Source organism: Triticum aestivum, chromosome 4D, assembly GCF_018294505.1.
Source record: "Triticum aestivum cultivar Chinese Spring chromosome 4D, IWGSC CS RefSeq v2.1, whole genome shotgun sequence".
Classification (NCBI taxonomy): Eukaryota; Viridiplantae; Streptophyta; class Magnoliopsida; order Poales; family Poaceae; genus Triticum; species Triticum aestivum.
In genome coordinates, this window is record NC_057805.1 from 292,866,852 (window position 1) to 292,875,309 (window position 8,458).

Sequence of the window (8,458 nt, forward strand, 5' to 3'; positions counted from 1 at the left end):
ATTCATCCTAGAAGTACGAAGATGTACCATGACCTCAAGCAGTCGTATTGGTGGACTCGAATGAAGCGAGAAATCGCTCAATTCGTGAACGAATGTGATGTCTGTCGAAGGGTGAAAGCAGAACACCAACGACCAGCTGGTCTCCTCCAACCACTTGCTATTCCAGAATGGAAGTTTGACCATATCGAAATGGACTTCGTGACTGGATTTCCTAATTAAATAGATACTTTTGTACCTAAAAATGATTTTTGGCAAAAATAAAAAGCAAACTATGAGGCAGCTGTAGTTCAAATTTGACCCGCTTCCAAATGAATCGGCGGAAATTTGTCTTTTTCACGAGAGGTGGATCAAAACTTATGACACCCAACCATTTGCTCAATTGTGCATTAAATATGGCCTAATATTTTAGAAAATTGATTTGGTACAATTTTGCAACAATTATTTGGTAGGTTCTTCACAAAAAAATATCATTTTGGGCGCTCAAAAAATGGAAAGTTATTTTTTCGTCCAAAGAAAATGAAAAACTCCTTAGGCAACAATGTTTTCCATTCCAATATGCACCATTGTGCACAATATGAGATCATTTGAAGAAACTATGCCATGAATATGGCCATAAGATTGATCATTTGACTTGAAAGCATTGATCTTCACACATGATAGCTCGTTTCTAAGAACACTTTTTAAAAATAATTATCGTATTACAAGTTTATTATTTTTCCTGTTAACTTGGCCACATATAATGACACAATGCGAAGGTTTTCCTATTTTTTGATTTTTTTGAATTTTTCAAGCTTGTTTTAATATGCGGTCAAAACGGCGGGCATGACCGTTCCTAGCTAGTGGTTGAATCTTGGAAAAAATTTGGTGTTTCTCTGATTAAATAGATACTTTTGTACCTAAAAATGATTTTTGGCAAAAATAAAAAGCAAACTATGAGGCAGCTGTAGTTCAAATTTTACCTGCTTCCAACTGAATCGGCGGAAATTTGTCGTTTTCACGAGAGGTGGATCAAAACTTTTGACACCCAACCATTTGCTCAATTGTGCATTAAATATGGCCTAGTATTTTAGAAAATTGATTTGGTACAATTTTGCAACAATTATTTGGTAGGTTCTTCACAAAAAACTCATTTTGGGCGCTCGAAAAATGGAAAATGATTTTTTCGTCCAAAGAAAATGAAAAACTCCTTAGGAACATTGTTTGGCATTCTAATATGCACCCTTGTGCACAATATGAGATCGTTTGAACAAACTATGCCATGAATGTTGTCATAATATTGATCATTTGACTTGAAAACATTGATCTTCACACATGATAGCTCGTTTCTGAGATCACTTTTTAAAAATAATTATCGTATTACAAGTTTTTTATTTTTCCTGCTAACTTGGCCACATATATTGACACAATGCGAATGTTTTCCAATTTTTTGATTTTTTTGATTTTTTTCATGCCCGTTTCAAAATGCGGTCAAAACGGTGGGCATGACCGTTCCTAGCTAGTGGTTGAATCTTGGAAATTTTTTGGTGTTTCTCTGATTAAATAGATACTTTTGTACCTAAAAATGATTTTTGGCAAAAATAAACAGCAAACTATGAGGCAGCTGCAGTTCAAATTTGACCCGCTTCCAACTGAATCGGCGAAAATTTGTCTTTTTCACGAGAGGTGGATCAAAACTTTGGACACCCAACCATTTGCTCAATTGTGCATGAAATATGGCCTAGTATTTTAGAAAATTGATTTGGTACAATTTTGCAACAATTATTTGGTAGGTTCTTCACAAAAAAACTCATTTTGGGCACTTGAAAAAGGGAAAATGATTTTTTCGTCCAAAGAAACTGGCAAACTCCTTAGGCAACATTGTTTGCCATTCCAATATGCACCCTTGTGCACAATATCAGATTATTTGAAGAAACTATGCCATGAATGTGGTCATAAGATTGATCATTTGACTTGAAAGCATTGATCTTCACACATGATAGCTCGTTTCTGAGAACACTTTTTAAAAATAATTATCGTATTATAAGTTTATTGTTTTTCCTGGTAACTTGGCCACATATAATGACACAATGCGAAGGTTTTCCAATTTTTTGATTTTTTTTGAATTTTTCATGCCCGTTTCAAAATGCGGTCAAAACGACGGGCATGACCGTTCCTAGCTAGTGGTTGAATCTTGGAAAACTTTTGGTGTTTCTCTGATTAAATAGATACTTTTGTAACTAAAATTATTTTTGGCAAAAATAAAAAGGAAACTATGAGGCAACTGCAGTTCAAATTTGACCCGCTTCCAGCTGAATCGGCGGAAATTTGTCTTTTTCACGAGAGGTGGATCAAAACTTTTGACACCAACCATTTGATCAATTGTGCATAAAATATGGCCTAGTATTTTAGAAAATTGATTTGGTACAATTTTGCAACAATTATTTGGTAGGTTCTTCACAAAAAAGCTCATTTTGGGAGCTCGAAAAATGGAAAATGATTTTTTCGTTCAAAGAAAATGAAAAATTCTTTAGGCAACATTGTTTGCCATTTCAATATGCACCCTTGTGCACAATATGAGATAATTTGAAGAAACTATGCCATGAATGTGGCCATAAGATTGATCATTTGACTTGAAAGCATTGATCTTCACACATGATAGCTCGTTTCCGAGAACAATTTTAAAAAATAAATATCGTATTACAAGTTTATTATTTTTCCTCGTAACTTGGCCACATATAATGACACAATGCGAAGGTTTTCGAATTTTCTTGAATTTTTCATGCCTGTTTGAAAATGCGGTCAAAACGACGGGCATGACCGTTCCTAGCTAATGGTTGAATCTTGGAAAACTTTTGGTGTTTCTCTGATGAAATAGATACTTATTTGCCTAGAAATGATTTTTGGAAAGAATAAAAAGCAATTTCTGAGGCATCTATAGTTCAAATTTGACCCGCTTTCAGCTGTATCGGCGAAAATTTGTCTTTTTCACGAGAGGTGGATCAAAAACTTTTGACACCCAACCATTTGATTACTTATACATTATATATGGCTTAATATTTTAGAAAATTGATTTGGTCCAAATTAGCAACAAATATTTGGTAGGTTCTTCATAAAAAAACTCATTTTGGGCACTCGGAAAATGAAAAACGAAATTTTCGTGCAAATGAAATGAAAACTCTATGTGGAAACATTGTTTGCCATTCCAATATGCACCCTTGTGTATAATAGGAGACCATTTTTTTGATTTTTTCAGACGAAAATGTAGAAGAAAAAAAAAGGAAAAACACAATTGCATGTGCTCTATTCTCATTGGTGGAGTCCATTGTCACACGGATCGATGACATGACGCACATCCATCCATCCATCTATCCATCTCTTCATCTCACATCCATCCATCCATCTACCTACAAAAAAGAAGGAAAAAAAAGAAAATGAATAAAGGAAACCCCCACCCGCAGTCCAACTATCCAAACACTAACTCAGATCCCATCTACCCCCTCCTCCCATCGCACTCCTCCTCCCTCGTCCTCATGTCCTCGCCGCCGCCACCGACGGCTCCCGACCCAAACTCAGATCCCATCACCATGACGCGTCGTCGCCGTCGCACCTTCCACCACCGACGTCCCCGTCTCGCATCGTCCCCGTCAACTCGCAGACGCCCCGCAACGAGCCCAACAAAACCTCGCGCACCCCCACACCTTCTTCGCCGACGCGGCCATGATGGCGGTGGCGACCGTGAGCTAGGCCGGCATGGTGACCCCGCGCCGCGCCGCCGCCCGATCCGCGACAGCCAGCTCCACCGCAAGGAGCCTGGAGGACCATCCTTCCAGGTGAGAGATCGACTCTCCCCCGTCCCCGCCCCGTCCAAATCCGCGCGCAATGCTCGCCGAATTCCGCCCCTCGTGCTCGCGGTTCTGCTCGTCCCCCTCGTCCTAGTGGCGAATGCGTGGAAGGAATTCCCGGAGCGCCCCTCGACGGGCGAGCTTGTGCCTGTACGGGCGGGCCTCGCCAGGAATTGAGATATTCCGGGCCCCCGCGCCGCCGTGCTTCCGCTCCGAATTCTATAGAAGAGTCCCGTGCGTGCGTAGGAGCACTCGAATTCCTTTTCCGCGTAGCGGCTCGCTGCGGTTTCGTTATCGCTGGAGATGGTAATACTAGCAGTACTAGTTATAGCATTTTAATAGAGCGTACGGACAGGGGCCGGCCATTTGAGATTTGGTTGAGGAATCAACCGACAGAGATGTTGCTAGTTCTCTGTATCATCGCGTGTGTGTGCTTCAAACTGCTTCTTGGGGTTAGATGGACAGTCTGTTGTATATGAAACAATCCGGTTGGTTCGTTCTGCTGCACCATGAAATAATTTGCCAATGATGTGGCTATATTGTGTCAAAGCTCACTTTTGATGAAAACTACATATTGCAAGGGAGATGTGCTACAGATTTAAGTGCTATGGAATCTCTCACCTACGCCTGGACCCATTAAAAGCCAGCACATGTGAAAGCTTAGTTCACCTATACTTTCAGTTCAGTAATAAATTATTGTGTATGGTATGTTGATACAGTCTTGACTTCTACATGACAGAGAGGCAAGCGTTCACTAAAGGCATGGCGCACGATGAAGCTGTGGCTGCCTAGAAGACTGGGAAATCAGGTACACCCCCTAAGGTAAGAAACGCTGATTTACAAGTAGCCGCTGACTACTATGATATTGCAGATCGACAGTGATGTTGCTGGTTCTTTGTATGCCGCGTGTGTGTGCTTCAAACTGCTTCTTTGTGTTGAACTAATCAACCCTGAGCTCTGTAAATAGGACATAGTATAAATGGCATTGCTCTGTCAACTTATATCAGCACTCTACAGAACCTGGGCAGTTAAATATTATTCAAGATGCACCTGTATGATGTGTGTGTGCTTGATGCTCACGTACTAAGTAAGGCTGGTGGTTGTTTTGCGACTGAATTGTGTTTCAGTTTGATACTACTATGCTTTATCTTGCCAAATTCGTCGCTGACTAGTATAGTTAGTACTATTGCAGCAGGTTGATTGATTGAGGGAAAACTCTTGCCTCTCATTAACATATCTAAAATCTACTCAAATTCCTCAACAACATATTTGTTTTTTACACAACAATGCATTCAAAAATCCGACCTATCTATATACACACTTTGTGGAAGAAATAGGATATATATATGTGCTTCTCTTGCTTCTATAGTATAGTTAGTACTCATGCCCATGATCGACCAGGTCCCTGCTCTGTTTCTTCTTCTTTTGCTTCCTGTATGTATGTATGTCTCTGACGACGAAGGTGGTTTCTTCAGAATTGATTGAGTCTGACAATGTTGTTCTGAACATTTCTTGAAACAGGGCGAGGCCGGAGATGTCTGTGCGGTGATGTCCCTGGGGTGGCGCCACTATGCCCGACGCTTGCCCTGGTCGCCGCAGTGGTGCTTCGGTGGCTTCCAGACCCTCTCCTGGATGTGGTGATGGTCACACCACAGCCGTAGTGTGGCTGAGCCTCCGCTACAGCTACAACCTCCCTCTGGTGAGCTCCTCCCCGTTCCTTCTTCTCTGGTGTAGCTCCTGCATGGCCTTGGCCATGATTTGGGTTGGATGTGGGGCTCTACTAGTTGCTGCAACCAAGCATCAACTCCTACTGGAGCTCTCTGGTGATAAATTCATGCGGTTCTAGGGTCTGTCAGTAGCTGCCCATGTGTACTTGCTTTATATATGTGCTCCGGTGATCATGGTGGTGTTGATGCTTATCTTGCGTGTCTCTGGTGGTGGTGGTGTTGACAGCAGTTACACACCTAGCTTGTAACTAATATCCTTACTGCTAATTTACCTCAAGTTTATCTGAACATGGTTGAAATGAGCGCTGCAAATTTTGATGTCTAAAATAAATTTTTACCTCAAGTCATTAAGTAATTATTTTCATTACAACACAGTTAGCTGATAATATTGACTTGAATATTTTATGTATGCTCTGATGCATGTACACATACGGTTGAGCAAATTCCGAGTTGCAGTGGAACAACCTGGAGTTAGATAGGTTCAATTTTCTTTTGTTCTATTTCTAGTTTAAGCACATGCAGGTTCTAGTAAGTGTCTATGCATGTAGCTCATGAGTCGGAATATCTAATCTAATTAGGGACCACAGACCTGCTGTGTCATGTGCAAACTTGCTTGCATTCAGTTCAGAAATTTCTGAATTCTTTGATGTTTGCTTTCACTCAATGATTGCGGTAGTCAAATTAGATGCCTCCTCTGCTGCAATTCACTCGTCTCCCTGTCATGGTTTGTCTTGAATTTTGGTAGTGTGACAAACACATTAGTAAATTCTAGTTTTTGGGTGCTAATTCTAGTTACTCTATATGAAGCAAAAGTTATCTTGCAGCCATCTAATATGCAATTCTAATATATTTCATATCCTGTTTTTTTAGTTGTATATGTCATTCGTGCATGAATTCCTTTTCTTATGTACCAGCTCCCTAATCATGTTTTTTGTTTTTTGGGTTGCTATCTTAGGAGAGAACCTAGTGTCTTATATGGGGAAGCAAAGCAGCAGCTCACAACTCCGACCTGCAACTCCCGATGAAGGCACAACGACGCACCATGCTGCTCCTTTGGAAGGTCGGCTCCTGGACCGTAAGTTTCTCTTAATTTGTGCTCTTCTTGATACCAGCTCTCTGTATTGTTGCTGCATTCATGGGTTGGTACTTATCATATGCTCTTAATCTGTTGTTATATTCTCACCAAATGCATGGGTTGGTACTTATCATTTGCCCTTTTACAAATATATCGCAGTTTTGCTGTTATGCGAATGTTATATGCACGGTTTCTTAGTAGATCTCAACTTCAGCAGCTGTTTTTCATTGTTAGGAGAATGTTATATGCACGGCTTCACTTGATTTCCTATCTTTTTTGATTTATAACCTGTAGATACTGGCCTTCATTCATCAAAAGTTGGTGTACAAGAGCTCCAGGAGAAGAATCCCGAAGAAAACCAGCACCCAACTATGTGTTTTAGCTCCCTGGAGCTGGCCATGTTAATATTAGGTGTATTTTATAGTTGAATACCTGATTTGTACTGCCATGACTGTAAAGTACTTCGTTTGGCTGTCGTCTGAAATTGTATGTGTTATTGCCTCTGTTTGAATTAAGTTATTGGTTATTGCACAAATAGTGAACTAACGTGGGGCGCCTAAACAACACCCTTGGTGTCCAATTTCACTAGTGAGTCCTTTAAAATGGGAAACAAACAAAAGAAAAACCGACAAGTGGGACCTAATTGGATGATCTGCTAGTGGGACCTGGTTTAAAATGGAATGTAAAAAGGCCAAGGCCCAAACAAGAAATGGAAGCGAAAAGGCCAAAGGCCTAGAAAATAAAAGGCCGAATTGCTGGGCTAGGCCAATGTAGCTGACCAAAATTAAAAGGAAAAAAATCATAAATGGGCTGAATTATTGGGCTAGGCCCATGTAGAAAACCGAATTGGACCGGGCTGATTCCTGTGCCACATCAGCTTGCCACGTTGGATGCCTACGTGGCCTGGGGAGGTTGCTAGTGACCAAAATTTTGGTCGAAGAACCAACGACCTTTTACAGAAGGTCATTAATTTCAGTTTACGACTGCCAGCTTTTGACCTTCTGTTTTTGGTCAAAAAAGGTCGCAAATGAAAAACTATGACCTTTCAGCGGCCAATAGTGAGGGTCACAAGTTGACATATTTCTTGTAGTGTTTGACATGCAAGCTCAAGAACATGGTCACCTAGGCAACACAAATTTGCAATGAATAAAGCACTAGAACAAAAACTAATTGGACCATTGGAGGAGTCACATACCAAGGAACAATCCCCCAAGCAGTTTTGTGAGAGGTGCTTTGAGCAAAGAGATCGAAAATCGCAGCAAAATGAGCTAGAACTCGTGCTTGAGCTGGTTGGTGATTTTTTTTGGAGGAAGGAGTGTGTGGTGGCTGGAATAAGTGGAGGGGAACCACCGTGGGCCCACGAGGCAGGGGGCGCGCCCTGGACCCTCGTGCCCAGGTGCTTGCTCCCCCTGTTGTGTTCTAAGTGCCAAATATTCTCAAATATTCCAGAAAAAATCATATTAAATTGACAGGGCATTTGGAGAACTTTTATTTTCGGGGTATTTTTATATTGCACGAATAATTCAGAAAACTGACAGAAAATACTATTTTTACTTTATTTAAACTAAATAACAGAAAGTAAAAGGAGGGTACAGAAGGTTGTGCTTTCTAACTTCATCCATCTCATGCTCATCAAAAGGAATCCACTAACAAGGTTGATCAGGTCTTGTTAACAAACTCATTTCGAATAACATGAAACCGGAGAAATTTCGAATAACACTATGTTACCTCAACGGGGATATGCACATCCCTAATAGTAACAATATCATATCTCTTTTTGACAGTAGGTAGAAGAAATTCAAAACCTCCAAAAATAATCGATGGAAATTTTCCAA

At 40.6% G+C, this 8,458-nt stretch overlaps 1 long non-coding RNA gene across 1 annotated transcript; it reads left to right on the forward strand.

Moving 5' to 3' along the window:
• Window positions 1-3,433: 3,433 nt before the first annotated feature.
• LOC123099919 (uncharacterized) lies at window positions 3,434-7,165 on the forward strand. The gene is made up of 5 exons (XR_006448302.1): window positions 3,434-3,809; window positions 4,561-4,643; window positions 5,343-5,520; window positions 6,504-6,623; window positions 6,918-7,165. It is a non-coding gene; the product is annotated as an uncharacterized lncRNA (long non-coding RNA).
• The last annotated feature ends 1,293 nt before the right edge of the window (window positions 7,166-8,458 follow it).